Genomic DNA, 13,998 nt, shown 5'->3' with positions numbered 1-13,998 from the left:
GTTGTTATGGACAAAACAACAGTTGACCAATTAATGTCAGAACATGTCATTGGACGGGAACGTAGCAATGGAATAATTACACGTTTGTCTACGTGTATTCCATTTTTTATTCTTTCGTTTGTTTGTTGTCATTTGTAATAAATGGACCTGTTTTTATAGATCATGCTTTTCTTTCAATCAAAGAGCCTTCAGTGTATGAATGTGTGTGAATTAGTGAATGTCGACATCGTGTGCCATGCAAGGTGTCCTGCCCTCCAGCTAATTGAGATTAATAACTAACATGCACATTTGCATACCAATGGCACAGTCTTCAGGGGCAGTGTGTGGTTCATCATCTTGCCCAAGGTCACTTTGACATGTGGACTGGAGGAGCCGGGGACAGAGATGTTTTCCACCAAATTTTCCCCCATTCAAATAAATGGAAGAAAGTTCAAATTTGACACAAATGTATCCATTTTCAACTACTTTCTACTGTATGTTGGATTAAATGTTCAGAGCTAGAGCGGGGGAGCCAACGGGTACAGGAGAGCTCTATCATCTTCATCAGAACTATATTAAACTTGCTCTCTTCCTCACATATAAACTCTATACAATAATCGGTCTGACTGATGAGTCACTAAGCGGTTAGCATCACCATGGCAACTTTTGATTGATGAGTCAACAGCAGCATGGACTTCTTAAAGAAAAACTTCTTATTCAAAGATTGGCCATCAGAGCCTGAAAGTAAGAGGATAACTGTTTCCTAACCTGCTCCCATTCTCTCTCTCTCTCTGTCTCTCTCACACACACACACACACACACACACACACACACACACACACACACACACACACACAGGACTTCGTCATTCTCAGACAAAAGGGCATTTTCTTATCATATCCTATCAACCTTCTGACATAACCTCACTGTTCAGACAGTCTGATTCTCTCTCTCTCGCCTCCATATAGTATGGTGATCCTTCTTTTTCAAAATAAGAGGCCCCAACTCCCACTGTATGCTAAAGGGACCTAGTTTTTCAAAATTAAAGCCAGGGAGTATAACTCAGGACGAGGCTGTTTTTGAAACATAACATAGATTCACATTCATCACAGCCTGAAACACTAGTGGGGGCGGCTGTGGCTCAGAGGTAGAGCGAGTCGTCCTCCAATCGGATCGATGCTGAAGTATCCTTGGGCAAGATACTGGACCCCAAATTGCCCCCGATGCTGTGCCATTGGTGTGTGAATGTGTATGAATGAGTTAGATCATATTAGATCACTAGATCCTGATGTGCAGGTGGCTCCTCTGCCATCAGTGCATGAATGTGTGACTGTAAATAAGCAACAGTGTGACTGTCAATGTGGAAAGCATAACCACCAAGCACGTGCCAATAAGCCCACCACATCAAACTACTAAATTTACGTCACAAGCCAAGGTCTGATTAGCTATAATCTGAATTGCATCTGAACGGTTCATAAAACCCTTGAGGTAAATTAAAAACCGAATTTCACCTTTCCTGGGTCACTGAGTTGCAACATTCTCCACACATAAAAACATCCACTGTGCCGGCTGGCATTTTCTAATGCTCGGCGATGACAGTGTGACGGTGTCGGCAGCATCAAACAACTGCTGACACAAAAGGGCACCACCAACTTGATATCCTTAGGTGGCACCTTCTATTTCCACAAAAACAACCACCTGCAGCCCTCTCAACAGGATGTATCTTTGAAGGTCAGACCACTTTGAGAATCCAGTAGCTGTGTTCAGACTCTGACACGTCACACGGCTCTTTTGTCACTGAAAATGTGTAATGATTGCACCCTGCCAGATTAAGGGCTCTCATAGTTTGGTTGTATATACAAAAAAAAAAAAATCCAGAAATGAAGATTTTATCATGTTCTACTCGCCCCCAAGTAAATCTAAATGTCCACATTAACTCAGCAGGTGCAAGTCTTAATGAGCTGAAGTGGACGTGAAAATGTACTTTTTGTTTCCTAAAATTGCTGTAAAAAAAAAGAAAGAAATAAGACATGAAAATTACCCCAAGCAGTTCAGCAGCATAATCCAAGTGTTCCGAAGCCAAATGATTGCACTGTGGATTCAGGAGTACAATCTTTCTCTCATTAAGTCCAAGATTTCCCTCATTCACTCTGCGTCCCCCTAGCAAAGGAGTCTCACTGCCTTCATCTGCTCATACGTTTCTCTATCCAAGACAGCAATACCAGCCTAAAACTCACTGTGTATTCAAGTCTTTATAGTCGAGTAATAATCACTAATAAGGCTGCTTCTCTCTCATTTATTCTTGACTGAGAAGTGAACTGCTTGTGCTGCAGAATAAGAGGGATTTCAATGAAAGTGTGCCCTTTGTTGTACGAGCAAGACAGTAAGATCAAGATCGTCTTCGCCAACGAGAAGACCTGTCTATCCGGTCTTTTCCATTTTCTGTTATTATCTTTGGCCATTTTAACTGCATGTAGGACTGTATGATTTCATTCTTTCTTTTCCTTAAACCTCCTGGTGCCTCTTACAAACCACTGTCTTATAGACTTCAAGCTGATGCAAAGCATCATTAGCATTTACTCATGTGTCTGGCCAATATTCCCTTTCCATTTTTACTTTGTTTTGGTCTCCTCCAACTCCAGAGTGTATTGTTTGACTCTTTCGGTTGCTAAAACGCTACATGTTCATCAGCTAGTTCGGAACGATGAGGCCCGAAGGTGGTGTGTTCATGGCAACCTTCGGCATATTTTTTTTCTGGTCCACTTGAGATCAAATTGGGCTTTGACGCCTGAACTAAAATGTGACACATCTGAGCTAGTTACTTTGTCTGCTGTTTGGTGCTGGACAGGTAGTGCACAGTGGAAAGACCTGCAGTCTTTGTCTAAAAACAGCTGCAAGTGGTAACAAAGTGGATGAGAGCTGTGAGAGTGAATCAAAGCAGTAACATTGTGGGCTGTAAAACCAAAACAAAGAGCTGAAAGAGGACACAATGCCAAAGAGCTGAGGGGAACAAAATGCAGTCTTGTTGCTTTGACAATAGATAGATAAAGTCAACATTTTTAATTATTTTGCCCACCAGTCAATAAAAATCAAGACGAAATGTGTTAAAAATGATGTGTTTTGATTATTTTTAATGATGTTGTATTGTTACTCTGAATTAAGGGTATGATAAGGTTCTACCTTCATGTCCCTGTGGTCTCTGATGACGACATGGCTTGATGTTTTTTTTAAATTGTCGTTCTCAGCCAAATTGACAGTAATCTGAAGAAAAACATGAAATCCTCACCTCACAGATAAACTAAGAGAAAGGGCTTGACGAGATTGTAACAAGGACAAAGCACAGAGAAGGGACCAGGTTTGCACTCAAGCTGCCTGATTGAATTGCTACAGATTAAAGGGAGAGGGAGAAAAGACTGCAATTTCATGTCAGGCTACCTGCCAGAAGTTATTACTTCTGAGGATTTACCATATTTCAGAAACAAATAGCAACTGCCAAAAACGCCTGGATGACAAAATATAAATAAATTAACAAAGCTATATATATGGAAAATATGTGGGCATCCTTTATTTATCCTGCGTTATTTATCTGAAAAGGTGTTATAGGGTCCATAACATGAGGGCTTTTTATGTTTTGCCCTCATGAGCCGCTTGCCCCCGTGGAACAAATAAACCTTTTCAATTCGGACTACATCCTTGGCTATTGACCAGCACAGAGAAAAAAGTATTGGAGTGAATAATGGCCATACTGCGAGCCCATTGAGCTGCTCCAGGATTAGGCGCATGGAGCCAGAGAGAGCTGGAGACTGAAGTGGATGGATGGAGGGAATAGCTTTCCCTTTCTGTTTGGGAGAAACAGGGAAGAGAAATGTGGTCATTTCAGAACGCCCGAACAGGCTTATGTCATTAATGTTGGGCATTACAACTGGTTAATGTTGTTAGGTGATGCATTTATAAAACGTCTGCATGACAAGAGGATGTTTTAGAAGTCTGAAATGCTGACGAAGGTCTGCCATTACAACTGTAATTAACATCACTCAGGCTGGAATGTAATTTGCATATAACCCATGTAATCATGAACCGCGTGCAGGGCTGCCTATGAGGTCAGGTGACGTTATATAAAGAGCGACAAAGTGAGATGAGTAGGAATGAGAACGCGTTGGCTATCAAGCCGGATGCTCATGTTGTTTAGTAAGAATATAGATTACATTTAAAGAAATAGTCAACGTGCCTTTGAGAATTGTTACTAAATATGTAACCTGTAACTAAAGGATTTCGTTTCTCATGCAAATGTATTCCTGTTTTTCTGCCAGCGTTCTAGGTTGGATTGTAGCTGTGTAGAAAACATCAGTTAACGTTTTATGAATGCAGATGCAGTCACTGTCTCTGTAGCTGCAAATGCATTTCTTATTGGGATTAAACAAACCTTAGCACTTTGATGAGAGGTGAAGCTGAATATTCTTAATTGATTTGTCTATATATGGGGTCTATATAAGAGTCACTGCGATATACCTTTGAGGACTACTTAAAGGAATTATTAATTAATGTCAGCGCTAAATATGAATGGATGTATTGTTCCACACAATCAAAGAAGAAGGATGGTAGATAGGATAATACTTTCGCACAATTTGAGAAAGAGGTCCTATGTGTTACATGTAATAAATATAAATAAGTAGTGGGTAAATAATCTATCTTGGTATTGAGAATGTGTCAGTAAAAGGTGTCATAATAAACCAGACATGCGAGTCATCTTTCACGGCCATAACTTGTTTCTGTTTTTGTGAGACTCCCAGTTAGAAACCATCACAGAGAGGCAAACAGTATTAACTTGTGTAATTAAAAGGCCCAGCCAAAATTAATTTGGCCTCCTGCAGTCCCTTCACACATCCATGCAGTCCTGTTGGGAGAACTGGCCCATCCCTCTTTTCAGATTTTGCCTCTCCACCAAACATGGCTGGCTTGGTGCTGCCATTCTTAAATGGCTTTTCCGCTGGCTGCGGGAAGAGGAGTTAAAGTCCGCGAGGGAATAAGGGCTATGCCAGTGGACGCCTGCGCCGAATCCGCCTCTGAATGAAGCTGTAGGATCAACATAAGCTGCACTGCAGGTCCAAACATGTACTCCCTAGGTGTTTTGGCTTGTGTTTATAACCACGATACGCCTTCTCTTTCCTTCCTCCTTTCCTTGCTGGGCAGCCCCAAGCTGGACCCCGTTGATGATTTTCAGAGGATGTCAGTGCCTGTTTGAAGTGCTGCTTTGCTATTTGGGGAGCTTCTGCCGGGAGGAAGTGTAGGAGGAAAAAAAAGATTGGATTTGGAAGCAAAATCATTTATTTTGGGAAGAAACTAAATAGCAACCCCTGGTGGCAAACAGATGCAGACTGGGTCCTCCCTGGAGTAGCGGGCTCTTGATCTTCCAAATAAAAATCACACAAGCCTTTGTAGGAACCTGCGACTTTGAGAGTATTTGAGGTTCTGTTGACAGAGTGGGAAAAGGAGAGATTGTGATCTTTTCCGTTTGAACAGGCAGGATGGCATCATTCCAAATATTTAATGTCTGCTATTTTACCTTGATATGTATGGCAAAGAATGTATTCTCTTATTGGGCATGCAGCCTATGTGACACCTGAATTATGCCCATTGAAAAGATGAAAGTGTGAAAAACCTAAAATGCTGCATTAACAAAATGATTTAAGATCACAAACTGTTCCCTGGCACAATTATGAACCCTTTTTATCTGAGAGGAGTGACTTGTGAGTGAGGATGATAAAAGATTCAACAAAGTACGAGTACAACACAGACAGACTTGACAGTTGTTGACAGGCAGGAAGATAGGCGGATGAAATCATTAAATGTGCATCACAAAGCTCGAATAAATCCAACAAACAATGAATGAAAAGATCAAAGCAGAATGAAAGAAATAGAAAGCACATTATTTCTGTCTATAACCAACATTCAGTCCCCGTTCCAGACGTGCTGTGCCCTGTATGTAGAGAGGCAGGCGGTCAGATCAACATGTAGCATGTCAGGTCGCAAAAATGCAATTTACATTCATCTTTTCAATAACAGTCAATCTCTCCCTAACCGATGGTTTGTTCCAACGCAGGAACTTCGCCATGGACCCAGGAACCATTTCAGGGCCTCAGGAATGTTGCATTTTGGAAATATTGCGCTCTAAATACAGTTCCTAAATCGAATATATACGTTACCCATTGCTTTTTGAGTTCGGCACTTTGCATCATTTTCTTACTGCATCTGGCTCCATCTGGTCATCTTAGAAGCTAATTGCATTGGTTGCATTGTAGTGTAGTGTTAGCATACTCTGCTTTATGTTCTATTTGACTCTAAATGGACCATAATTTACGAAATGAACATCATGCTGTATTGAACAAGACTTGACACTAGATATTGTGAAAATAAACCCATGTTTACAATGTTGAGATAATAAATCAAGAGAGAAGTACTAAGTAGGGTCATTTTCTCATAGACTTCCATCCAATCGGACTTCCTTTTGCAACGAGAGAAGTCGCCCTCTCATGGCAAGTGAGAGAATGCAAGTTTAAGGCACTTCAGTTTTGGCTGCACTTTTCAGAACCGGAGGTTGCTGCCTGGGGAACACAAACTGACAAACGAAATGCATACAAATGACTCTCTCTTGATTGTTTAGCTCCTAGTTTTTGACTAGATTCTTTCCCTAACCTCAGCGTATTTGCCATGGAAACAATCTTTCCACAACCTTAACAATAACATAATTGCCATGCACAGATATTATAGAAAACTTTGGAATTTAACATGAGAAAAGTGTTCTGATTTAACATCATCCAGTTTTGCAAAATGAATCAATATTGGAATTCTTGTTCTTGGCAGTAGTGTATGGGAAATAAGACAGTATAATGTGAGCTCCACTGAATTGAGGAAGTTTTTGCAGTTTAACTAAAGTCTCCATTACTGTGAAAATGAAAAAAAAAATGCTGAAGTCTCCAGTATTTGATCAACCTTTTACTAATTATCGGTTATTGGACAACCTCAGTGGTGCAGCAGACTCTGGGGCAATGAGCCCACGCTAACGGCAGAAGTGCTATGTAAGCATTTTTGAATGCGAAGGTAATACAGTGCATATACTGTATCATGCAGGCCACTACTCATTAAAGCAAAGAGCCCCTTGTTGCTGGCCAGTGCAAGGTTATCCTATAGCCATTTTATGGAACTTAATGTTCCATTAAGAGTGCATCAATCAGATTTTCAATAGTGTGGGTTCCCATTCCACTTCACAGAGCCCACAGTGCTGAGACCACTTATATTGAACCGAGGCAGGACGACATCATCCTTTTTAAAAAAAAAGCTGACACATTCGTTCCCAGCTTCTCCCACAAATCCCCGTGATGTCAGACTGACTGTGTTACCAACAGCCAGAGGTGTCAGAAAGGCAACAGTATAATACGAGCAACACTCAGGTTTTAGAGCAGCATTTCCCATGGACGTTTCAGCCTTGAGTCCCAAGTTTGAGGGACATCTGACGAACGCAAGCAACCACGCTCACTCTCCCTCCAGAATGCTAATACAATCTCCCAAACATCAAAGTTGTGGGGAAACTAGAGTAAGGATGCCCCGTCATGTTTACCTCCTGAGCGAGCTGCCGAGTGTTTAAACACCTTTTTTTTTTTTCGAGACAGGAACCGTTTGGAAACAGTTAAAAAAAATGCCAGAGTCTTGTTTTCCCTCTCATGACCCAGAAATGAAAGACAACACTGAAGGCAGTGGAAAAAAGAGAACCCACCAGGGAATTTAGCCTTTTTGAAGAAAGTTAAGCAAACTCCTGAGTTCAGTACGAGTGAGGTGAAATGTGATTAGATAACTGTGACACTGGTGGAAATATTCTTTACACCGGTTTAAAGCTTCTGAAAGGGTTCTGCGGTATGTCATCTAATTAGCATATTCCATGGGAAGTTGTAACTTTAAATATTTACGACAAACTCAACCCGTACAGAGGAAAAATATGTGATGCTGGGATTTCTCATTTCTTTACATCCTTAGGGACACATTGTAGACTTAACCAAAGTGTTGCATGTATTAGTAAACTATTGAATCACCTTCTTGAAACTCTCCTCTGTAAGGATTTTTTTATTTTATTTTTGGGGTGGATTGTGGAAGGCAAACGTATCCCTGGTTAAAATCAATTATTCACAGTCATCTCTAGGGATGTGCAGGCCCTGGCAGTTCCCTAAGATGATTCTTAGTGTGTGTGTGCGTTTGAGAATGTGGTTGAAGCTAAACCCTTTAGCATAATGTGAGTAACATTCAGGGTGAAGAGTGTAACCGGGAAAACCCTCCCTGCCGCCACTGCCTCCTCCGTGTCTCAACCCCGCTGAGAAAAATAGGCCCCTCAGACGGGTCTGCAAGAGCAGATAGGAAAAGGTTACAGTGTCTTCTTAGTGTAGTCTACAGACTATCCCACTGCTGAGAAGTTGTGAATGTTTTATAAAGAGAACACATGCACTGTTTCTCTGCAACCTTTTGTGACTTGTGTGCCAATTGATGAATGTTCTATAAGGGAGAACATTTAAGATATATGGTCTATGTAGTATATCAGTATATGTGAGATGAAATCGCAGGTTAATATTGTATCCACTAAATAAATAGCATTTTGAGCCTTTTTAGCAACACATTTATTTCTAGTGCTGTGCTGATACTGCTGCTTTTGCTGGCAGTGATGATGCAAATCCTGAAAACATCTGTAACGTTAATCTTTTTTTTTAAATGTTAACACTTGTAAATGACCTCATTAAAAAAAATAAAGTTTACGTCAGCAGATGTATTCACACATTATACGGGGGAAATTGTCTTGTTTGTCTTGCATGTCCTCGAGGTAAATGTCAGGTTAATTAGCTTATGTGCAAATTAATTGATAGTGATATGATGAATAAATCAACATGAAAACATATCCTTTAAAAGTGGATTTTGACAGAGAACCCAATGAGCCCCCCTCCAGCTGATCATTATAAGCGAAGCAGCTTTTTTAGTTGCCACTCTTCCAGACACATAAACATTTAGCCATCATTCAAAGCTACAATATTATACAGCATGAGTCACCCAAGTGTTTGTTAGTCATGCCCTTCTCCCTATAAGTAAAATAGGCCATTTGTCACCCAATTTGTTAAGCTTTCTATCCCAGAAACAGGATCTCACTAAAGCCGGAGGAAACTACATCCTTCAAGACCCAAATGGTGAAGATTATGAATGAAGTCAATATGTAACAAAAACAAATGAATGGTGTCTGTTCCCTGCATTGCGTCTCAGTTTTATCCTGGTCAACCTGTAATAGAATCTAAAACTGAAGCAAGAGGTTGATCACAGAAGTCAATAAGGCACACACACCTTCAGGTAAGTGTTTGTTTGTTAGCTATGTTTGCTGTCTCTGCCCTCTCCACTTCACCGCACTGTACTGTGACTTTCCTCCAGAATACCAAACAAGTGATGCTCTACCTTCAGCTTCCCATGTCGGTCCGTAATGGTAGCCTAGGTTACTACGTTGCCATTTGCCCCCTTTGCCATTCCGAGGAGAAGTGGATCTAAATGCTGACCTGCCACGCATCCATCTTTAACAGGCTTTCGTAGCATGTTCGCTCTATGAGGTAGCTCCACCAGACCGTGACAAAAGGGATGGAAGTGCAGTGTAGGCATGATGGTTTTGATTTGCATGTGGATCGAACCGTCAGTTTTCACTACGCTCGTCTTGTTAAGGAACAGCAGGAAACTCTTGCCATGACTTTATGGTATCATTCATTTTTAAATGTGTGGGGTTTTTTTTCCGATTGTGACTTTCCACTCATGTCTATTTAATATGGTAGTGATATGTTAATTTAGCCATCTGAGTAATTAAAAATGTCTTCTCTGCGTATGTGTGTATTTTTTCTTGAGTATACAAATACATTTTTGTAGCCTTAGGGGATGTAAACAATGGAATAAATGTCCCTGAACATGGATAAAATCCATACATACAACCAATACATAGACATCTCTTAGATTACTCCTGAGTAATCTGCATGCATACATCATGCAAATGAGATGCATACCTCATTTAATGTCTTTTGAATCCAAAAGGGCATAAGTAATGTCCCATCCCACTTATGAGTACACTGTTTCTGCAGGATTCTTTTTTTAGCCTCCTGAATTAGCTTTGTTGAACCGAACCTGCAGTGATTGAATGGTACAAAGGTGAAATCAATCTGCTGGCAACATTTTCAATGCAGTCATCATGGTCATGTAAGAGGTGCAGTCAGAAAAAAAACTGCTTTTCCCAATCTCCTGAAAGGCCATCCTGGTGTCCTTGTTGTGAGTGGATGTGTTGCCGGTGGGCAAACTGGAGGCAGGTCCATCCAAATAAGAGATAAGATAAGTTCATCTTTAGTCCCACAGCAGGCAAAATTTGCATGTTTCCCATAGTGGACATTTTAAGCAGATTTTCAGACAAGTGGCAAAAGAAAATGCAGTTACTTTAGCGAGGTTCATCCATTGCCGAGTATGCAACAGGAGATCGTGATTTTAATCACATGCTTAATCAAATGTTCTGATTCTACTCGTGCGTTTTCTGCCCTACTTATATAGAATGTAAAATACACATCAAACAGCTGGATGCAAATACACTTAATGCCCACAGACGTGAGAGATATGATTCCTGCTCCATTTCAGGGAGCGGTGCAGACGTCCTATATGCAGATACACTGCTGACGGATGAGCTATGTGTTCCTCCCACCTCCCCAAACAACAGCATTTCTCCCAGGTAACAGCCCGAGGTCGATACTCCCCCACTGTGAAAGACTCCCTGAGACACTTTGACTATATGTTCTTAGCCAAGTAGTGACACAGATGGACCCCGTGTTATTTCCTCTTCCTCTCAATCTGTGCTGGATACTAACATGTTGTATAACCATGACACATTTGGCACCATGGAAAGCTCTGCAATCATTCTCTACATCAATGTCTTAACTTGAAAGGAGAAAAAACATTTCTGCTTAAACGTGTTCAGGAATGTTTTGCCAAATGTGTTCATGGAATTAGAACAGTTAAGGGGTGTAGGGAACAACAAAATGGTTTGAGTCATGACTTAACGCATTAAATGTAAAGAAAACGCAAAACAAAATACAAGCTGCAATTGGGTGCCTCAATACATTGGCATTTTATATTATTATTATTTAAAAACACAAATTAAGACAGAAAGCAATGGCATGAAGCAAAGCAAACCTTATTTATAAATAAAAAACTCTTAAAAAAAACACAACTCATAGGGCCCTAGTTTCGTAGACCAGGCGCAGTCAGCTCTCAGCGCACCTGCGCCACGCCGACGGGGTGTGTCCGCCTGGACTTTGCAAGTTTCGTACACCGCGCAGGCTCGCGCAGGCACACCTCCCGTCACTCCGACCCGCGCAAGTGGGAAAGAGGGAGGAGAAGAAGGCGTGAGTGGGAGACGAGGAGGAGACGAGGCGTGAACTGGGATTAAAGGTAAGTGTCCACAGGGGCGATTTTAAACGCGAGTGGACGCGCCGCTTCCCAGTATTGCACGCTTGGTGGGCTGCCACTAGAGGATGATTGACAGGCGCTCTCCTTTAAACAACAAATTTTTGCGAGCGTTCGCGAGCGTTCCCGAGGCGGCGAGTCGAGCCCGGCGCCTCTGATTAGCATAAAGTAGATTCGACTTCAACTTTAGGCAAATGAGGAGCGGCCAACTCACGCGCCGTCTCTCGACATTCGCCGCGACGCTACCAGAATGCATTGCACAGCTTTTCACATAAACAATGAATGGGACGCGGGGAAACAGCTCCTCATTTGCCTAAAGTTGAAGTTGAATCTACTTTATGCTAATCAGAGGAGCCGGGCTCGACTCGCCGCCTCGGGAACGCTCGCGAACGCTCGCAAAAATTTGTTGTTTAAAGGAGAGCGCCTGTCAATCATCCTCTAGTGGCCGCCCACCAAGCGTGCAATACTGGGAAGCGGCGCGTCCACACGCGTTTAAAATCGCCCCTGTGGACACGTACCTTTAAAGGTGCGTGTCCACAGGCAGCGTTGTTTCCCCGCGTCCCATTCATTGTTTATGTGAAAAGCCGTGCAATGCATTCTGGTCGCGGCGAATGTCGAGAGACGGCGCGCGAGTTGGCCGCTCCTCATTTGCCTGAAGTTGAAGTCGAATCTACTTTATGCTAATCAGAGGCGCCGGGCTCGACTCGCCGCCTCGGGAACGCTCGCAAAAATTTGTTGTTTAAAGGAGAGCGCCTGTCAATCATCCTCTAGTGGCAGCCCACCAAGCGTGCAATACTGGGAAGCGTCGCGTCCACTCACGTTTAAAATCGCCCCTGTGGACACGTACCTTCATGCCTTCTTCTCCTCCCACTTTCCCACTTGCGCCGGTCGGAGTGACGGGAGGTGTGCCTGCGCGAGCCTGCGCGGTGCACGAAACTTGCAAAGTCCAGGCGGACACACCCCGTTGGCGTGGCGCAGGTGCGCTGAGAGCTGACTGCGCCTGGTCTACGAAACTAGGGCCCATAGTGTTAAGATAAAACTCTGGACATGAGAAATTGATAATTCATCAGATCATCAACCAATCAGTAACAATATAGTATCAAAATAGTAAAAACCAAGATGTCACACGCCAGGAAAAAACAATAAAAAAGGGAAAACAAAATATAAAGTAATAATTAAGACCCTCAACCAGTCTACTGAAAGGTGCAGCTAAAAAAGTTTCTGTTTAATTTTAAAGGACACTCTTAGAGAATAAATTGATTGACAATGTCACGTGACAAAAATATAATCTGGAGTCTGTAGGGAACTCAGTTGACGTTTGAGCGGTTTATAATGGACACAAAAAGAGACTTCTGGAACAATTTAGATTGACATTAATAATGACTCTAACTGAAGATTTGGAAGATATGACTCATTTTGGATTAGTCAGAATTCCAAGTTAGGTTTACCATTAATGGATGTATTCAATCACAAAGGTTTAAGAAAAGGGCAGCCTTTGTCCTGCAGACTGCAGAAATATTTCATATCTAATATTTCCCCCCTGTTATTATTATGATTATCTTAAATCAGATGCATTTTTTTGTAATTTATCATCTATTCTATATTTGTTTCTTAATTTTTGTACTTTTTATTTTCTCTTAATTGATGTTATGCACTAACACACCAAAAGCAAATTCCTACGTGAAAACCTACTTGGCAATAAACTGGATTCTGATTCTACATTTAGATATATTGCATACACACACACACACACACACACACACACACACACACACACACACACACAATATATATATATGCGTGTCTTTTTGAGGGATGGATTAAGAGACTGTGGGGGGAGTTGTGGGGTCCACATGATCGCGGGTCCTTATCTGGAGCAGCTTTACTGCAGCCTTGATGGGCGCGATAACAGAGCAGGAGCAGTGCCAGCTTGAGCAAGGTCAGCAAAACACTTACTGACGGTCACATCACACAGAGACAAAAAGTCGTCTGCCAAATGCAAATTTGTTTCTACTTCCGTTTGCAGAATCTGCTATTTATTATTATAAATATTATAATTACAAATTAATTTTAATTGATCATATCGGAATCGATATGGTCACAATATATCCAAATCGTCTAACCATGTTTTCACGAAACAATCCCCCATGAAGGTGCTCTTGGTAGCTTTTCCCTGAACTTTAAAACCTTTGTTTACCGTCTCGCAGTATTTGGCATTCAATATAACTGCACATGACAGCGGGGACAACATTTGTAATTTAGTGCTGTTGTTCTCTGTGGACATCAGGGAGTCATGAACTGTGCAAGAGAACAGGTCACACAAACGATCCAGCGGGGAAAGGAGGGAGCTGCTCTTGCAGATGCATTAGCACCAGATAAGCTGGAGCCCGCGCGGAGTAAAAAAAAATACACACCGGACACATACACACTCCTGCACACACTCTCCCTTCCTCTGTCGTCTGGTTTAGCCAGATGCTATAATAACCCAGCTTTGACTGTAGCCAGCGAACC

This window comes from Eutrigla gurnardus (genome assembly GCF_963514095.1).
Source record: "Eutrigla gurnardus genome assembly, chromosome: 13".
Classification (NCBI taxonomy): Eukaryota; Metazoa; Chordata; class Actinopteri; order Perciformes; family Triglidae; genus Eutrigla; species Eutrigla gurnardus.
The sequence above is the reverse complement of the archived record's forward strand: the minus strand, read 5'-3'. Positions refer to the sequence as shown.